The sequence below is a fragment of the Notolepis coatsorum genome, assembly GCF_963971535.1.
Source record: "Notolepis coatsorum genome assembly, chromosome: 1".
Classification (NCBI taxonomy): Eukaryota; Metazoa; Chordata; class Actinopteri; order Aulopiformes; family Paralepididae; genus Notolepis; species Notolepis coatsorum.
The window spans coordinates 117750826-117772287 of NC_140165.1; positions in this window are offsets into that span (position 1 = coordinate 117750826).

A 21462-nucleotide genomic window follows, 5' to 3' on the forward strand; every position below is an offset into this window, starting at 1 on the left:
GCAGTGACCACATCTATACGTTCCTATAGGAGGCTTAGGTAGCCATGTAGATTTGACATCTGCCGGTAGATGGCTTCGTACTAATTTATCTCCGAGATTGGGAGCTCTCCTAAATGTACAGAGGGGCGGGTCAGGGAAAATGTTAGACCGGGACTCATCACATTGGATCAAGCTCCAATTCTTTTTAATTATATTGCGAACAGCAAGGGCTTTAGTACTATAAGTGGTAGAGAAAAACACCCTATCGGTTTTCTCTTTCAGTGTCTTTCTTTTTAAGAGGGAGTCGCGTTCTACAGTAGCGGCTTCAGATAATTGGAGCTTGATCCAATGTGATGAGTCCCTGTCTAACATTTTCCCTGACCCGCCCCTCTGTACATTTAGGAGAGCTCCCAATCTCGGAGATAAATTAGTACGAAGCCATCTACCGGCAGATGTCAAATCTACATGGCTACCTAAGCCTCCTATAGGAACGTATAGATGTGGTCACTGCAAACAATGTGATGTGGTGATAAGATCAAAAGCTTTTACCCACCCAGTTACAAAACAGACATATACTTCTAACAGCTTTATTAATTGTCAAACGACACATGTTATTTATATACTGTCTTGTTCCAAATGTGACTCTTTTTATGTTGGTCGTACGAAACGCTGTCTACTTGATCGACTGGCAGATCATAAATATGCTATTAAAACTAACAACATGGATTATGCAATGGCTAAACATATTCATGAAGTTCACCATAGTACCTCTGCTTTATTTACAGCTATCGGAATTGACAGTGTTCCACTCACGTCTAGAGGAGGTAATAGACAAAGAATTCTAAACCAGAAAGAAAGTCGCTGGATCGATAGACTACAGGCCACCTCACTCCCAGGTTTAAATTATTCCATAGACATGGTATCATTTTTATAGGCCAGTAGATCACTTTATTTATTTATTGTATTTATACATTGTTATTTATTGTATTTTGATAGACTACATGCCACCTTTTTACAGGTTTAAATGACTCTACGGACATACTGTCACTTTTATAGGCTAAGTAGATTACATTATAGTATTATTATTCTTTGTCATGCATTACTCAATGCTCTTACATTGTTGTTTTTTGATAATTGTTTTTTGATAATTGTTTTTTGATAATTTTTGTTAATTGTTTATATTATTATTGATCTATTCTATTTTTGACTCATTTCTTTAAGATGTTATAATATTTTGAGCTTGTGTGTATATATACTTATATAATATACAAATTTGTTTTTCTATTAAGTATTATTGTATATTTACTTCAACTCAAGTTGAGAATGTTGCTTTGCCTTCATTTAATTGGGACCAGCTGTCCCCCATTGCAATTAGTGTCTCCCTGAGTTGTGTGTTTTTTCCTTTTTTCCTCTATTTAGTCACAGTATTGTTTTTGTCACAGCAACACCCTGAAGAAGGCCATGTAGGCCGAAACATGTTGGACTTTTAAAAGATTTTTCTAAATAATGTAAGCCACTTATTAAAGGCTTTTTAAAAACTGTAGAGCTGCCTTGGATCTCAACCTTTCTTATATAAGCGAATCCTACCCCGGATTTAATCCAAAGAGCACCTACCTGAAACAAAATAAGAACGCTGAAGCCCTCTCCATATCCTTTGTTCTGATGTACTTCTAAGTTGTACATTGGGGGGTTGAATTGACCATTATTCACACAGCAGCCATTTGGGGTATAGGATGGAAAGGAAGCCAACCTGAGCATGATATAAGAGCAAAATGACTGCTGTTTGTATATGGTCAATGGCTTTCACTGGATCTTGGGTCATGACACTGGCATGATGACACGATTGCTCAAATCAGACCTACAATTCTTACTTTTTGTTGTTTAAATTGCTTGGTGCCATCAGACAAATTCGAAGAGAGATATAGAAGAAAGCATGCAGGTCTTCGCCGCATTGATGCACTCCATTGAGAGAAGCCAGGCTGAGCTGCTGCAGGTGATTCAGGAGAAGCAGGAAGCAGCAGAGAAGAGAGCTGAAGGCCTCATCAAAGAGCTGGAGGAGGAAGTCAGGGAGATGCAGAGGAGGAGCACAGAGATGGACCAGCTTTCACACACAGAGGACCACCTCCACCTTCTACAGGTCAGTCACATAGAGAACCCCCTCCACCTTCTACAGGTCAGTCTTCTGGACCACCTCCACCTCCTACAGGTCAGTCTTCTGGTCCACCTACACCTTCTACAGGTCAGTCACATAGAGAACCCCCTCCACCTTCTACAGGTCAGTCTTCTGGACCACCTCCACCTCCTACAGGTCAGTCTTCTGGTCCACCTCCACCTTCTACAGGTCAGTCTTCTGGTCCACCTCCACCTTCTACAGGTCAGTCTTCTGGTCCACCTCCACCTTCTACAGGTCAGTCTTCTGGACCACCTCCACCTCCTACAGGTCAGTCTTCTGGTCCAGCTCCACCTCCTACAGGTCAGTCACATAGAGAACCCCCTCCACCTTCTACAGGTCAGTCTTCTGGTCCACCTCCACCTCCTACAGGTCAGTCTTCTGGACCACCTCCACCTCCTACAGGTCAGTCTTCTGGACCACCTCCACCTCCTACAGGTCAGTCTTCTGGACCACCTCCACCTTCTACAGGTCAGTCTTCTGGACCACCTCCACCTCCTACAGGTCAGGCTTCTGGACCACCTCCACCTTCTACAGGTCAGTCTTCTGGACCACCTCCACCTTCTACAGGTCAGTCACATAGAGAACCCCCTCCACCTTCTACAGGTCAGTCTTCTGGACCACCTCCACCTCCTACAGGTCAGTCTTCTGGTCCACCTCCACCTCCTACAGGTCAGTCTTCTGGTCCACCTCCACCTCCTACAGGTCAGTCTTCTGGTCCACCTCCACCTCCTACAGGTCAGTCTTCTGGACCACCTCCACCTTCTACAGGTCAGTCTTCTGGACCACCTCCACCTTCTACAGGTCAGTCTTCTGGACCACCTCCACCTTCTACAGGTCAGTCTTCTGGACCACCTCCACCTTCTACAGGTCAGTCTTCTGGACCACCTCCACCTTCTACAGGTCAGTCTTCTGGACCACCTCCACCTTCTACAGGTCAGTCTTCTGGACCACCTCCAGCTCCTACAGGTCAGTCTTCTGGACCACCTCCAGCTCCTACAGGTCAGTCTTCTGGACCACCTCCACCTCCTACAGGTCAGTCTTCTGGACCACCTCCAGCTCCTACAGGTCAGTCTTCTGGTCCACCTCCACCTCCTACAGGTCAGTCTTCTGGTCCACCTCCACCTTCTACAGGTCAGTCTTCTGGACCACCTCCAGCTCCTACAGGTCAGTCTTCTGGACCACCTCCACCTCCTACAGGTCAGTCTTCTGGTCCACCTCCACCTTCTACAGGTCAGTCTTCTGGACCACCTCCACCTCCTACAGGTCAGTCTTCTGGTCCACCTCCACCTTCTACAGGTCAGTCTTCTGGACGACCTCCACCTCCTACAGGTCAGTCTTCTGGACCACCTCCACCTCCTACAGGTCAGTCTTCTGGTCCACCTCCACCTTCTACAGGTCAGTCTTCTGGACCACCTCCACCTCCTACAGGTCAGTCTTCTGGTCCACCTCCACCTTCTACAGGTCAGTCTTCTGGACGACCTCCAGCTCCTACAGGTCAGTCTTCTGGACCACCTCCAGCTCCTACAGGTCAGTCTTCTGGACCACCTCCAGCTCCTACAGGTCAGTCTTCTGGTCCACCTCCACCTTCTACAGGTCAGTCTTCTGGACCACCTCCACCTTCTACAGGTCAGTCTTCTGGACCACCTCCACCTTCTACAGGTCAGTCTTCTGGACCACCTCCAGCTCCTACAGGTCAGTCTTCTGGACCACCTCCACCTTCTACAGGTCAGTCTTCTGGACGACCTCCAGCTTCTACAGGTCAGTCTTCTGGACCACCTCCACCTTCTACAGGTCAGTCTTCTGGACCACCTCCACCTTCTACAGGTCAGTCTTCTGGACCACCTCCACCTCCTACAGGTCAGTCTTCTGGTCCACCTCCAGCTCCTACAGGTCAGTCTTCTGGTCCACCTCCACCTTCTACAGGTCAGTCTTCTGGACCACCTCCACCTCCTACAGGTCAGTCTTCTGGACCACCTCCACCTTCTACAGGTCAGTCTTCTGGACCACCTCCAGCTCCTACAGGTCAGTCTTCTGGACCACCTCCACCTTCTACAGGTCAGTCTTCTGGACCACCTCCACCTTCTACAGGTCAGTCTTCTGGTCCACCTCCACCTTCTACAGGTCAGTCTTCTGGACCACCTCCACCTTCTACAGGTCAGTCTTCTGGACCACCTCCAGCTCCTACAGGTCAGTCTTCTGGTCCACCTCCACCTTCTACAGGTCAGTCTTCTGGACGACCTCCAGCTCCTACAGGTCAGTCTTCTGGTCCACCTCCACCTTCTACAGGTAATTCTTCTGGACCACCTCCACCTCCTACAGGTCAGTCTTCTGGTCCACCTCCACCTCCTACAGGTCAGTCTTCTGGTCCACCTCCACCTTCTACAGGTCAGTCTTCTGGACCACCTCCACCTCCTACAGGTCAGTCTTCTGGACCACCTCCACCTCCTACAGGTCAGTCTTCTGGACCACCTCCAGCTCCTACAGGTCAGTCTTCTCTCTGGGCTAGATGAATGAGCAAACATATAGTAGTGTTCTCCACTCCTGTTCTGTTCTCTTCTGCCTCGCTCTTAAATTGTTATGGAATTTGTCTATTCATGTATTATTCTATCATCAGCTAAGCCACAAATAGTTGCATTATTATTCTCTCTTCATGTGTGGCCGTGCTTGAGAAAGATATTTGCCAGCTTAAGTAAATTATACTGTCTTTGTTAATGTAGAGTAGAGCAAAGTAGAGTAGAACAATAGAACAATAGAGCCAATCTTAAAGGGGAGTGCCACACAGATTGTGAATAGGGGGACAGTTCAGTCAGTATTTGTACATATGTACCACTCTCTCCTAAAGCTAGAACTCTTAATTACAGTCTAAAGTACAGTAGAGTAGTCTTAATTAGAGTATAGCCTGAAGTACAGTAGAGTAGTCTTAATTAGAGTAGTCCAAAGTACAGTAGAGTAGTCTTAATTAGAGTATAGCCTGAAGTACAGTAGAGTAGTCTTAATTAGAGTAGTCCAAAGTACAGTAGAGTAGTCTTAATTAGAGTATAGTCTAAAGTACAGTATAGAGTAGAGTCTAGAATAGAAGTAGAGTAGTCTAAAGTAAAGTGTAGTTTAAACTAAAGTAGAGTAGAGTGTATTTAAGTGTCACTAATAACAACTCTGAGAGGAAAACCACTCACAGATGAGGTTTGAGAACCAATGCGAATACAATACAACTAACCATATTAAAAGACAGCACATCAAATGAATGAACCTCGACTGAATGAACACTGCGTTCATATTCCCTGTCTTAGAGGTTCCCATATGTGAACGCTCCTACGCCCACTAAGGACTGGTGTCAGATCAGTGTCCATTCAGTCCTGTGTGTGGGGACTGTAAGGAGAACTGTTGCCCACATTGAAGAGCTGCTACAACCAGTTCTGGAAAAGCTGTCCAGTCAAGGTGAGAGTCCCCTTCTCAAAATAATTCATTATGGATTTTCAATATTATTCATATTATTCTCATTTGACATGTCGTGCATTTCATACCAAATTAGCCCAGCGCTATAGATACAGCTCATTGGCCATGGTTATCATTGAATTATAATCATCTGTTGCTTGATTAAGATCACCCATTGTTTGCCTACCAAAATGTTGGTGGTGATGATGCAATACATTTACATTTACATTTAGTCATTTAGCTGACGCTTTTATCCAAAGCGACTTACAAGTTCTGTACGACAAGCCATCAGGAAGGGCACAACTCTATCAGCTGAGCAACAATGTTCATCAAAGTGTTGAGTGCTACAGTGTAGGTTAGTTTATTAGGACAAGTGCATGACAGTACGGTTAGTTAGGGTTAGATTTTTTTTATTGTTTTTTTTTTTTTTTTTTTTTTAAATCAGATAATGGTTGAAGAAGTGCGTCTTTAGTCGACGGCGAAAGATTGGACGTGATTCGGCTGTCCTAACTGGGGTGGGTAGTTCATTCCACCATTGTGGGGCAAGGACTGAGAATAGGCGACTTCTCTTTGATGACCCTCCCGGAGCTTGGATAGGAGTAGGTCTGAGGCGGCCAGAAGATGCAGAGCGTAGGGGTCTTGAGGGTGTGTAGTTAGAGACCATTGACCGGAGGTAGGCGGGAGCGGTTCCCTTTGCCGCACGGTATGCTAGGTCGAGGGCCTTGAAGCGGATTCGTGCAGCAATGGGGAGCCAGTGCAGGTCCCTAAGAAGTGGGGTGACATGGGCCGACTTCGGTAGGTTTGAGATCAGGCGGGCTGCTGCGTTCTGAATGAGTTGAAGAGGCTTAGTGGCAGTGGCCGGGAGGCCAGCGAGCAGTGCATTGCAGTAGTCGAGGCGGGAGATGACTGTTGATTGGACGAGGAGTTGGGTGGCTTCTTTTGTCAGGAAGGGGCGTATCCTTCTGACGTTGCTCAGGAGGAATCGGCAGGTTCTGGTCGTCGCTGCGATGTGAGCAGAGAAGTTCAACTGGTCGTCGAGGACAACACCAAGGTTCTTGGCGGTCGGGGACGCAGTCACAGCTGCATTCTCAACTGTGATTGAAAGGTCGGTTAGGGGGGAGGATTTGGCCGGCAGGTGGAGCAATTCTGTTTTGCTTAGGTTCAGTTTGAGGTGGTTGGACGTCATCCAGGCTGAGATGTCGGACAGACAGGCCGAGATCCGCTCAGAGACGTGGATATCTGAGGGAGGGAAGGAGAGGAAGAGTTGAGTATCGTCGGCATAACAATGGTAGGAGAAGCCATGAGACGTGATAATGTTACCCAGTGATTTAGTGTAGAGGGAGAAGAGAAGGGGTCCTAAAACCGAGCCCTGGGGGACACCCGTCCGCAGGGGGCGGGTGGCCGACAGGGTCCCTCTCCATGACAATAGAATACTATGGACTGTCATGCCGACTAGAAACAATGTCAACATGAAACCAACATGATAACTGATAATATGCTGCTAATCCTTACATTGGTGGATATGATTGAATGTTGTTTTCAATGTATGTTAATTTACTTACTACTCGTGAGGCGACAGTGGCTCGCGAGGTAGAGCAGTCGTCTGGCAATCCAGAGGTTCCCAGTTCGATTCCCGCTTCTCCCGGGCAGCGTGTCGATGTGTCCTTGAGCAAAACACTTAACCCCTAATTGCTCCTGATGAGCAGGTTGGCACTTTGCATGGTTGCCTCCGCCGTCGGTGTGTGAATGTGTGAATGAATGGGTAAAAATGTGAGGAACAAATTGTAAAGTGCTTTGGATAAAAGCGCTATATAAAAATGCAGCCATTTACCATTTACTTTACTTAATTCACAGAGCATGAGAAGATGCAGTTGTATGCAGGTACAGTAAACATTTACATAATTGTATCGAAACCTACACAAACCAAAAGACAATTGTGCAGAAAATCTGATGTGATAACAATACAGAATCAAATTCACATGCATACACATTCTTGCCCCACGACAAATAGATATTATGTAATAATTGGAAAACAAAATTGAAAAATAATTGTCAAAAATCAACCTTGATAACACTTGACTCGCTCAATTATCTACCACTACAGTTAATGTCCGTCTGGACCCGAGAACTGCCAACCCCTGGCTGGTTCTGTCAGAAGACGGAATGCAGGTCTGGGATGGAGAGGTCGAGAACAACCTGCCGGATTCACCGGAGCGCTTCGACAGGGCGCCTTGTGTCCTCGGCACCAGGGTAGGCCGTCGATTCAACCAGTTAAAATCAGTAGTACTGCACTGCCTGAAGCAGAAATAAAGTGATACCATAGTGTATACGTTCTCAATGACAAATCGATAGTTTAACAAGGTAAAAAAATATAACTAACTAGATTTATTATATTTTTGTCGTTATTTCAATTAGTTTCACATTGATTGATAAATTGGAAGTGCAACTAATAATAATAAAGTGTATTCTCAATTTAAGATTGAGATTATATATACATTTTAATTTGAGAATATACATATACACATATGTAACGGTTGTGACAACGTCACCTCAAACTTCGATGCCCCGAGTGGGAGTCGAACCCGGGTCTCCCACACCGGAGGCAGCAACACAGACCGCTATACCAAGAGGTGCATCCACTTATAAGTAATGGGTCTATGCGTCTTTTGAGGATGTGAGAGTGAGTTTAACCCATAGCACCACTACTCACCGCAGCCCTTCTTGACTTCACGATACCATCCGTTACACATATAAACATTTTTATTTGAGATTATACATGAGAGAGCTGTCACTAATCAAGCTGCACTCATTATCTTGGGTTTCTTCTGTTCTTCACACTGTTACACGATGTTACTGATCCAGTCTCAGATTTACCCTGAAACCTTGTCGCCATGCAGGGTTTCACCACGGGCAGACATTACTGGGAAGTCAATGTCGGCGACAAAACTGCGTGGGACCTGGGCGTGGCTCGCCGGTCGATCCGCAGGAAGGGAGTGGTCACACTGAGCCCGGAGGATGGCTATTGGTCGATATGTCTGAGGAGGGGGAGCGAGTACCGGGCGTGTGCGCGACAGTCGGAGGTGCTGTGTCTCCCGGAGAACCCACAGGTTATCGGGGTGTTTGTCGACCACGAGGACGGGACGGTGTCGTTTTACGACGCAGAGGCCCAGTCTCACATTTACTCCTTCACCGGGTTCCGCTTCACGGAAGCCCTGTTTCCTCTCTTCAACCCAGACATGAGTGACAGTGGCAACAACAAATCACCTCTCGTCATCCGCCCTGTCGGCGACATGAATGGAGATGGGATTTTTGACGACATCACTATATGAAAGTTAACATTTAACTTTCATGACTTTCTCGTTAACCCTGGTTGTGTTCAAAATTTGTTTCTGTTCATGGTGTTCGTGGGTCAATTTTGACCCATGATGAATGTCTATCATCCAATATTGTTTTTTTATTACATAACTAACTTATTATGCATTTATAACCATACAATCCTATTTTCATTTCATTGTATGGGCCCAACACACATTACACTACATATTTTATATACAATATATAAATTTTTAAGTAAAACGTTTGATTAAATTCACTCATTATATTCCCTAGACGATAGTGGATAATTATGTTATCTGACTAAAATAAACTAATATTAGAATAGTATATATATATATATATATATAAATAAATAAAAAAAGTTAAGGTTTTTAGAACTTTATTAATTACACTAAACTCTATGGTGTTATGGGTCAAAATTGACCCGTATAGATTGATGCTAGAAAAAGCTGAAAAATTACGCATTTTGTTCACATGCACAAATCAGAGTATGTAATTGTTTGAGTGTGATCCTTGCAGACGTATTTCCTGCAGGTGTGGCAAGTCGTGCTGGTTTTTCTGTCCTTGTTGGAAGGGCATGACTGGCACCTCTTTCTCTTTCTGCCTCTGGCGTCCTCTGCCTCAGTCCTAGTGGAGGTTGCTGATGTGGTTGCAGCCTGCAGCTCCCTCACCAAGTTGGCAGAGCCAGGAGTTCTGGGAACTGACTGACGTTGTTCAATGTGGGTATTCACCAGAGCTCTTCCCAGCTCCTGAAGAAAGAGCCTACTCTTGTAGAGCTTCTTGTTGTTCCACCCAGGATTGATTTCAGTCCGCACCACGAACGCATTATAGACTGAGACATCAAGAATGTTATAAAGGACAGCCAATGGCCAATGGTCTTCCTTTGGCAAGTGTACGTGCCAGTGACCTTATCGAGGTTGTCGACTCCGCCTTTGTTCCTGTTGTAGTCCAGGATCATGTCCTCCCTACTGCTCACAGCAGCATTCTTATGGAGAGTGGACATAATTCTTTGGACAGTATGACACCGTTGTGGTGGTCTCCGTAAAGGCAAACTTTGAGGAGAGAGGTGCTCTGTCCTTTATATCTAGCAGTGCAGAAGGAAGCTCAAGTTTGTTCTTCCTGACTATTCCCACCATGGTCAGTTTTTTCTTCAACAGTTCTTGGCCCAGGGCATAAGATGTGAAGAAGTTATCACAGGTGATGTTGTGCCCTCGAAGCCCCTGCGGCATGTCCAGCACCCCCCGCATGCCTTGGTTTTTCTCTGCCACTCCACTTGCAGATTTTCCAGAGTATACTGACATGTTCCATGCATAGCTGGACCTGGCATCGCAAGCTGCCCAAATTTGTATCCTGTATTTCCCAGGTTTGCCTCTGAACGGGACTAGTCGCTCATCTACAGTGACCTCTGGCCCTGGATTGTAGACGCATGGCAAGCGTTCCACCCACTTGTCCCAAACCTCCCTAATGGGAGCAAGTTTGTCATGAGCACGACAAGCAACTCTGGTTTCACGATTGTCAAAGCGAAGGACTCTTGACAAGACATGGAAGGTCTGAAGTGACATGGTTGCGCGAAAAATACTCCGGCCTGTGTCAGCATCCCATAGGCTGGCAGTAGCCTTATTATTGAATCTGTAAGGCAAGGCAATACAATGAAGGGTTTTGTCTATTTCCTTCCAACTGTTGCCTTCCAGGTTAGTCATCTCAATCAATATAGTCTGGATAGACTGTGGTATGAACAGCTCGAATGCTGTTTTTATGCCTTTGACATGCGACACTGCAGTGGCCCAGGACTCATCTTGATGATGTTCTGAGCTTGTGCTCGGCCTGTTTCACAAGGTATCTTGGACCATGCCATCTCGCCATTCATTGACAAGAAGAAATCGATAGATACTAAAATGAACCTGGCAGAGATATTTATAGACGTTCACGCAAGACAATCTGTGCAACGTTGTTCATGCCACACCCCCCACAAGATGATCAAAGCCTACACTGTACTGCGAGAGTGTGTGTGTGCATCCGTGTGTGTGCGTACGTGCATGTGCGTGCATGTGTGTGTGTATGCATGCAAGTGTGTGTTTACGCTCAAGTTGAATATCATATTGTCCATTGTCCATATTCTGTGAGAAAAGTTGAGTTCCCGTGGGGGGAGTGGTGCCAGATGGATTGGGAGAACAGGTGCATGTTGCAAAAAGTAATTGTTCCAGTGGAGGAAAGAGGTGGGGGTGGGGTGTCTAAAGATCAAAGATGAATCTTGACTGACCCAAATTTGACCCAGAGTTACCCACAACATTTAAATGCACTGCTGGGTCTTCCCAGACCCGAACACCAAATTATATACTTTTTTAGAGAGACCTTCAGAATTAGCAAAAATTGTCCAAATCTGTTGTGTAGTGTTTATATACCTATTGTGAAGGATATCATGGAGCCTCGTTCCAATGAAGACAACTAGAGGGTAGTTATTATATAATTTAAACTTGAAACGGGTCACAGGAGACCCAAACACAACATAACATTTGTTTTCTATTTGATTGTCAGTGGTTATAGGAATCATATAGCAAAGATGAGTGTGAAGGGGAGGATGGGGTGACACTGACAGTGGGAGCAGTCGTCTGGTAATCAGAAGGTTCACAGTTTAATTCCAGCTCCTCCCGGCAGAGCGCTCAAGTGTCCTTGAGCAGGTTGGCACCTTGCATGGTCGTTGGTGTGTGAATGTGTGAGCAGGTTGGCACCTTGCGTGGTCGTTGGTGTGTGAATGTGTGAGCAGGTTGGCACCTTGCGTGGTCGTTGGTGTGTGAATGTGAGAGCAGGTTGGCACCTTGCATGGTCGTTGGTGTGTGAATGTGTGAGTGGGTTAGGGTTAGGGTTAGGGTTAGGGTTAGGGTTAGGGTTAGACCTTGCATGGTCGTTGGTGTGTGAATGTGTGAGTGAATGTGGGGCATAAGTTGTAAAGTGCTTTGGATAAAAGCGCTATATGCAGTAAATGCAGTCCATTGACCATGACAAGCCACAGTGTTGCAAGTACTGTATACCTACAGCACCAGTCAGCAGGAACCAACCTCATGAAAAAGTTTTGATATTAATAATAATAATTTAAAAAAAGAATCACATGATAGATACACTTTCTATCAGGTAGATTTTCAATAGACAAAAAATGGAAATGGAACGTGGGCATATATGGACACAAAATTAAATGGTGCACGAAATTACACTAACAACAAATTACACCAACAACAAATTACACCAACAGATTACACCAACTACAAATCACACCAACAAATGACACCAACAACAATTACAACCACAAATTACAACAACAACAACAAATTACACTAACATCAAATTACACCAACATCAAATTACACCAACAACAAATTACACCAACAACAAATTACACCAACAACAAATTACACCAACAACAAATTACACCAACAACCCAGGGTAGAATGCCCTTGGCACAACCCTCCACCATACTCGCACCCATTATTTGCGCAGTACAACAGGGGCAGACCATGTCAACTCAATATACTAAAGTATTGAATTCAGGGAGACTTTAAACGTTATCTCCAAAATGTGTCATCGACACCGGATATAGTTTGAGGGCTACACGGTTATGCCCGTTAATTCGCACACACATCAAAAATGTATGAAGAAATTATTTGTTTAAAAAAGTAAATGAAAGAAGCTTCTCTTTTAAGTGATGCATCGTTTTGTAATGGTACTCCCATGTGACATAGAAGCTGGTGAGGCTTTTCAAAGTGGCTCCCCAGGTGTGGCTGGCTGCAGGGTGCACAGTGGGCTCCCCAGGTGTGGCTGGCTGCAGGGGGCACAGTGGGCTCCCCAGGTGTGGCTGGCTGCAGGGTGCACAGTGGGCTCCCCAGGTGTGGCTGGCTGCAGGGTGCACAGTGTCTCCCCAGGTGTGGCTGGCTGCAGGGTGCACAGTGGCTCCCCAGGTGTGGCTGGCTGCAGGGTGCACAGTGGGCTCCCCAGGTGTGGCTGGCTGCAGGGTGCACAGTGTCTCCCCAGGTGTGGCTGGCTGCAGGGGGCACAGTGGGCTCCCCAGGTGTGGCTGGCTGCAGGGTGCACAGTGGGCTCCCCAGGTGTGGCTGGCTGCAGGGTGCACAGTGTCTCCCCAGGTGTGGCTGGCTGCAGGGTGCACAGTGTCTCCCCAGGTGTGGCTGGCTGGAGGGTGCACAGTGTCTCCCCAGGTGTGGCTGGCTGCAGGGTGCACAGTTGGCTCCCCAGGTGTGGCTGGCTGCAGGGTGCACAGTGGGCTCCTCAGGTGTGGCTGGCTGCAGGGTGCACAGTGGGCTCCCCAGGTGTGGCTGGCTGCAGGGTGCACAGTGTCTCCCCAGGTGTGGCTGGCTGCAGGGTGCACAGTGGGCTCCCCAGGTGTGGCTGGCTGCAGGGTGCACAGTGGGCTCCCCAGGTGTGGCTGGCTGCAGGGTGTACAGTGGGCTCCCCAGGGCCCTCATTCATCAATGTGTGTGTAGAACATGTTCTATTTCCACACGTAAGCACAGAATGTAGAACCAGTGTACGCACAGGGAAGTCGGGATTCATCACACGTGCGTACGCAGGCTCTACGCACACCTGTCATGATGAATATGACTTTGATCCTACGTTTGAGCTTGTGCACTGTTTTAAGTATTTGCATACCAGAAACGCCCCGATTAACCATATACGGTAATGGAATACACCCATGAAATGTGGAAAAATGGACTAAGCCGAGGGAAGCGTGTCATGAGACAGGCTGACAGACGTGTACACTTACGGTGATGTCGGATATGATATCTATTAACCATTGCTGCCTGGGCAGCGCAAACACTAATAAATACCGCGCTGGAATATGACTGCCTTTTCCCGTGTTGTTTGATTAATACCCAGGGATTAAAGTTCTCCTCAATTTTATTCCAAATCGCGATGGATCTCCCGTCAATTTTCTACCTGCTGCATATGATTTCTAGAGGCATACTACAATCTATTTTGATGTCAGTATTGGGTAGCCTATATAAACAATAATACGAGAGCATATACAAGAACAATGAATCTCACTGCATGTATGATGTAGCCTGCCTTTCAATACATGAACTTGAATTCCATCATGTTTGTGTGCGGGACTCACAAGGCTGTTGTCACAATGGGTGGTACCGGTACAGTAATAATTACAGTCCACACAATATCACGATCCATGCCATAGCCTATGTTCTATTAGGACATGATCTGTGACGACAAATGTTCTAGAATGTTTGATTAAGATATCATACTCTGACAGCATGCCTATGATCAACAAAAACGCGAACTTGAATCCCATCATATACATAGTCTGTCCACTATCTGGTGTCATTGCAATGCGTTTTCCATTCTTTCTTATACAGTAAAAAGGGGGAAGAACACTATATTCATATGACTTGTATTCTGCTTACAGCTTCGAAATTCCACTTGTTTCGTTTAACGTAAAGCCTTTTAAATATAATCAAAACGTTCCCGTGTTTCTGCGGTCTGCGCAAAATAATAACGAGTTGAGCTTTATGATTTATGATGAATTGAAAATGGGGGACCCTGATGTAAACAAGACGAAAGTCTTTCTCTGGTCTGCATCCCCAATTAACAATTGTATGTACTGAGCTGTACTGTACTGTACCCATTCTGCAATCTGTTAATAAACTTTTCAATCAATCAATCAATCAAGCTACGCGGAGCGCAGTCAGTCAGTAGCCTACACCCCGTATATTCCGATAACGCTATATAAACCATGCTGCATTCATTCTGAGAGAAAGATCTATTATTCCAAATGCTATTTATAGGGTTTTGACCATAATTACACTACTGTTGCTATTTTACAATGAACTATAATGAACTACGGTTCGTACAGAACATGCCAGTGTTATTATGCACAGAAGCTCATTTCCTTGTTGTAATAATATATTCTACCACTGGGCGTCAGGTAAGTGTGCTCTGACCTGTGCGTAGACGTAAGCACGGAGTCAAGTTCAAATCGAAATTGATGAATCCCACTCTTTGCTTAGAAATGATCGTACGCACAGTGTAACTGAGGGGTACAATTCCCTGACTGTATTGATAAGTATGGTATCATTAAACCACTACCGCTTTATGTACTTTAACTACTGGCCATACAGTACACGATATCTAAGTATGATGAACACTTTCCCACATATGAAATCAGGTCCACACAAAGGTAACAGTCAAATATTTAATATATAGCAAAAGGTACATATAATAGTTACTTATTACATTTATTGTAACTGAGGGGTACAATTCCCTGACTGTATTGTTAGATATGATACTTACTACCACTACCTCTTGTACTTTAGACTCTGGCCACCCAGTACTAGGCATAAATAATTATGGTAAACACTCCCACGTAGATGAAACGATCCAACACAAATGTACCAAGTCGAAAGTCTGCGTTTAATAATAATTAATACATAGCAAAAGGTATGTAGAGCAATCACTTAATTACATTTATGATTTGAAATAGGATGCACTTTTATGGCAAATGAGTATTCGTTGGTATATCAATAGAGAACGTCCAATCTCTGGTGGTGCAGGCGGTAAATATACAACCTGGAATATTTAAGGAATAATAGCAATGATACTTTAATGATTATAGAACTGGATACACTAGGGGGGAATTCCGGTCGCTTGTAAGACAACTGGAGAAGGGGGGGGGGGGGTAGAGTCTGGCTGTATCCGTCTGGCCGAGGGTATCCTGGGAGAACCCACGGTTGTGCGGCTCGGTGCCTCAGCGATCCTCGATCCACAGATGAAAGCAGTTGGACTCTCTGTGGGCCGGCTTCCTCCGGTCCACGATGGAGAGACGTGAAGCGACCTCGTCGTGTAGAGCGTCTCCTCACCTGTCGTCCTCTCCGGGGGGGGGTTTCCAACACACGGCAGTGTTGGTCTTTATCCATAGAATAATCACTGTATACAAAGCATAATCCATGCCTGGGAAGGCGGGCTGTCGTCGGTAGAATAATCCGGTATGCAGGTCCACTCGCTCGTCGGCTCTGGGGCTCCTCGGGTGCAGCCTCACATGGGGTCGGCCACGCTGGATAAGCAGCCAGTTCTCTGCCCGAAACGATGGGGTACTGACTACGATAGTATTCTCACCGCACGAAGCACTACATATGAATAGACTATTATTAGCTTAATAGACTACGTCCAACTCGACGATATAGTGCCAAATATGACTATTCAAATATTAATATACACGATGTCTCAATACCGATGGTAGGCCGAACTTGGCCTTACTCCCACACGTGGCGTCGCGGGGAGGCTTTACGTCTGTCACTCTATTGGAGGGTAAGAAACTGGACTAAAAAGGAAGTCCTACTTTAGTAGCGCAGTATATATACGCACTATGAACAAATAGTACCGTTAGTGGTGCGGTAGCCAGATTCCTACACGGAACTAGGACTTGTTCGTACATGTTGAGCGGTACGTTTGAACTGGGTCTGGGGGGTATGGCAGCCTGGCACCAAGGTCTCGACCAATAGTAGAATGGAGACTATTATGGGATGTTCAGTAGGCTAGAATGGATATTCAATGCATATTGTACAAGGAATATACAAGGGATATCAGGGAATATTAGAGAATATACAAATATAATTAAATATATATATATAAATAAATATATATATTCGGTTTAATCTGGCCCTTCACAACAGCCACCCCCTGATTGGTCCCAGACCTAATCAGTTAAGCAGAGACAGATTAATCGCGTTGTCTATTTACACATAAGGGTTTGCGGTAGGGGTCAGTCAACTTCACAAAGTCATAGGGTTATAGGGTCATGGTCATCATCGATTGTGTCTGGGAGTCGGGGCAGTTCTATGAGCCTCGCCACGGGACGGGTGTAAGTGCGACCCTGGACAAGCACTTCAGCTGCTCGGACCTTGCCGTCGGCACCGGTGATCACTTTGCTTACGCGGCCGGCCGGCCACATAGCTCTGGGCAGTGATTGATCAATAATCATGACGACTGTTCCTTCTGTCAAATTGTCTCTCTCCTTTACCCACTTCTGGCGGGTCTGTAGAGACGGTAGGTAGTGCAGTAGGAATGTCCTTTGTTGTGCACTCTCTATGGTAGTGCAATCATCTATGTTGGGGTCTGCGGAGATAACAGTGCTCAATCCACAGAACTCAGGCTTCTTATTCTCAGCCTCCTCCTGACTGGCTTCCCTCGGGATAGGCGTGGGCCACTCTCCTTCCGGGAGCTTTAGGAATGCTGGGCCGTCACTGTAGACATTGCGACGGGTGAGGTCATCTAGGGGCATTCCCCGGGTGATGACGTCAGCTGGGTTCTGTTTAGTATCAACGTAGCGCCACTCTGTTTCTCCGGTTAACTCTTCGGTTAAGTCTTGAATCTCGGTGACTCTGACTCCCACGAAGACTTTGTACTTGCATGAGTCCGATTTGATCCAGGCGAGTACGGTCGTGGAATCTGACCACAGGATTGTTCTAGACACCGGTATGGTGAGCTCACGTTGGATGAGCGTGGCTAGGTGCGCTCCGGCTAGGGCTGCGCAGAGCTCTAGGCGTGGGATAGATTGTTGCTTGCGTGGGGCTATTCTCGAGCGGGCGAGGACAAATGCTGTGTAGATCTCTCCCCCCTCTTCTTGGGCCCGCAAGTAGGCTACTGATCCGTATGCGACCTCTGAGGCGTCACTGAAGACGTGTAAGTCCATTTTACATGTCTCTGGCCTCACCGTGGGTGGGAAGTAGCTTCGGCGCATATTAACGCCTGGGAGTGAGTGGAGCTCCATCTCCCACTCTCTCCAGGTGGATGCGAGGTGTGCGGGAATGGGGTCGTCCCAGCCCTGGTCCTTGTCCCACAATGCTCGTACAATCATTTTTGCCCTGGTGGTGTACGGTAGAATACATCCTAGCGGGTCATATTGTCGGGCGAGTGTTGTGTACACACTCCGTCTGGTGGTCGGCGCCGCCGCCGGCCTTCCCTGCTCCGTAGTCAGGGGCTTGTGTCTGTAGTGAAGCGAATCTGTTTTGAATCGCCACACCAATCCCAGGGTCATCTCCTGGGCTTCTCCCGGGATTGTAGCCATCCAGGTCTCGCTGCTGGCTGCCTTGTCCTCGGAGGAGAGGCTGCGCAGTACTTGCGGATCGCTGCTGGCCCACTGCCTGAGATCAAAGCCGCCTTTGATCAATGAGGCGCGGAGTTTAATCAGGAGAGCCTCGGCTTCTTCCTGGGTTGAAAGGCTTTGTAGACAGTTGTCTACGTAGAAGCTGTTCTTTACGCTGTGTCGGACCTCTTCGTCCGCTGCTGGGTCCTCTGCTACATGTTTCTGTAGTGCAAATGTAGCACAGCAGGGGCTGCACGTCGTTCCGAAGGGGAGGACTTCCCATTGGTAGATGGCTGGGTGCTCATCTCCTGGCTTCTCTCTCCATAGGAACCGTAACAGGGGCTTGTCCTCCTCTACTAATCTCACCTGCAGGAACATTCCTTTAATGTCCCCGCTGATGGCCACCTTTTCCTGGCGGAAGCGGAGTAGAACGCCGAGTAGGGAGGGGCCGAGTGTGGGACCGGGCAGTAACTCTTTATTCAGATTTTGGGATCCGATCTGGTAGCTGCAGTTAAATACTATGCGGTCTTTACCATTGTGATGGACCTTGTGGTGAGGCACGTACCACGATTCAGTGGTCTGGTCAGCCTCTTTAATGTCCATCTTTGTGACGTGTCCCGCTGTGATGAGCTTCTCAATCTCAGCGCGGTATACACTCTCTTGGGCGGGGTTCTTGGCTAAGCGCCGCTCCGTGTTCAGCAGGTACCGTTCTGTGGCGTCTGTCTTGGCGTGGAAAGTAGGCATTCCTTCTCGCCGCAGGAGTGGCGTGGCGTATCTCAGCACGCCGTTGACCGGGACTCTCTTGGTCCCTGTCTCGAGGAGGTGAATGGCGTAAATGTCATCTTTAGAGCGAATGTCTTTCTTTCCGTTCTTAAAGGGCATTTGTTCCAAGGTCCATAACCGCTCTACGTGTTGCAGGAGTGCGGTTTCTCCCTCTGTGACTCGGGAGTGGAGACATCTAGTGGCTGTACTTCGGTTGAGAGATTTGGCGAGCGGGCCTTGGAGAGTCCATCCCAAACGGGTCTCGACTGCTGCAGGACAGCCTCGGGGTCCGGTATGAACCCGGTCTATCGGGACAATGAGGTCTGCATGGTCGGAGCCTATCAACAGGGTCGGCATAGCATTGTCTATGAGCGGGATCGGTAACTTGCGCAGATGTGCATATTTCTCCATCAGCTTGGCGACGGGGTATGTGTACCGCGACAGTCCTATTTCTTGGCTGGTGAAAGCGTCTGTAATCTGGTACCGTCGCTCAGGCTGGCCGCTTGCTGCGATAGAGAATGAGACATTCTCGCCCTTTATCGTCTTCAAATCTCGTCTTATTGTCCGAATTGTCATTTGGGTTTTCGCTTCCCCGCAGCCCTAGCTGGGCCGCAGCGGAGGCGAGCAGAAGGGTCTTCTCTGACCCGTCATCGAGGACGGCGTAAGTGTCCAGGACTTTATTCTGGTAGCTTAGTGTCACACGCACTACTTTTAGGAGTACTCGGGCTCCACTGCTGCTGGCGGGATCGATGTACATGACGCTCGCTTTGCTGCTGGATGGTGCGGGTGAAGGGCGCCGTCTGTTACTGTCGTGAAGTATGTCCAGATGGGCTCCATCGCACTTGGTGCACCTTTTCTTTAAGCGGCATTCGGCTGCCATGTGTGAGCGCGCACAGCGAAAACAGCGCTTGTTGGACTTTATCCATTGACTTGCTTCCTCCGCGTTCAGCTTGGGGAAGGAGTCACATTGCGCTAGCCAGTGTTCTTTCTCACAGTAGGGGCACACTATCTTCCACTTCTCCGTTCTGGAGGGGGTACTGTGGCTCCTGCTGCTCGGTACTGACTCCGATTGGTGCATCACAGTCACCGATCTTCTTCCATCATTTAGTCGTCTGGTTCCTTCTCTGGAGCCAGGGGTGCTCCGTCCGAATGTATCTAGCCGTAGGCTGCTGACTTCTCTCGCCAGGAAGTCTGCTAGATCGAGGAGGTTCGGTTCGGGGCCATTCGGGTCTCGGTGGTCTCTCTGCCGCCTAAAACGCTCCTGTCGAGCGGGCGGCAGCTTCTCCAAGATCCTTTCCACATTTGAGTTGGCGTAAAGTTCATGCCTCCCCTTCTCTCTCTGCGCTCCCAACATCCCTACCAGGGACTGCACTCTGATGGACAGGTCGTCCAGTGCTCGATTGTCTATTGCTGGGGGTAAGCGGTCGATGTGTCGGATCTCCTGGATCACGTAATCCCATATGCGCCCATACCTCTGGTCCAATGCTACCAGCGCTGCTGTGTATGGGGTGGTGGAAGTCGCGTAGGCGAGCGCTATATTATGTGCGCGGGGTACCTTTAAGTGCTTCAGTAGGATGGCGTATTTATGGCGTTCATCCAATACATCCACCAACATGGTCTCCAGACACATGCGGAGTTCTGTATACTGGGCCCGGTTCTCTTGGGTGAAGTCGGGTACCATAGGCGTGCCAATGTATGACGCTGACTGTGGATACATCGGCGAGCGTTGGGGGAGAGGCCTCCTAGGCGAGTCTCCTCCCGCTCCTTGGTATGGGCTGGTACCGGCAGTGTACCATGGCCCGCTTGTCCAGGTGCTGTTCCTCGGTGCGGGTCGTGCGTCGTGCTCACCCGTGTATAGAGTCGGGGGTCTGTAGCGCAGAGTACTGTGCTGTCGTCGGGCGTGGTTCTCCTCCTCTTCCTCTTCGTCTTCAGTTAGGTCATCCAGTGCTTGTAGTCTCTGGTTTAGCCTCTCCACAGGATATGCTGCTCCTTCCCGGTTGCTAGGTCTCGCTTGGACCGGTGGGGGGAGGTGGTCTGTGGGGGGTATAGACCTCGTCTGTTGGTCAAGTTCAGGGTTGTTTACTCGGCTAGGGGATGCCGCCCTGGAGGTGTGTCTAGACGAGTTCCTGGAGCCTCTGGCGGAGGGAGAGGGTGTTGTCCGTCTGATCAGCTGTTCTATTAGTTGCGCTTGCTGTCTGTCGCGCTCTGCGTCCCGTAGAGCACCAGCAGCTGCTCGCTGGCTGTCTGCTCGGTCTCGGGCCACATTCTCTTCCCTCTGAATGCGTCTTATTTCTAGACGTATATGCTCTTCTTCGCTCCGCTGCTGGATCTGCAGTCGGTCGCGTTCAGCAGCGGCGTTCAGGCTGATGAGGAAGGCCTGCTGTAGGGTCCTCTCTGCCTCGCTGGGAGAAGGCGGTTGTATAGGGGAGCCTTCCCTCGGGGTACTCCTTGCGGAGCCTTGGAGCTCTATCTCCACGGTGCTCTCCCCGTCTTCTTCCGTGCCGAGTTCTCTCTCGGTAGCGTTGTATTCCTCCCGGGACTCATCGGGGACTACTTCTTCAGTACTGGCGGGGTGTGAAGTCATGTCTGGTTCCCACTGGTCCCCACCGTGAACTTGGTCAGTTACATTAGAACCCGTAGGGGCCTCTATGGTCGGGGTAGTCTGGGCGTTGGGGTTAGA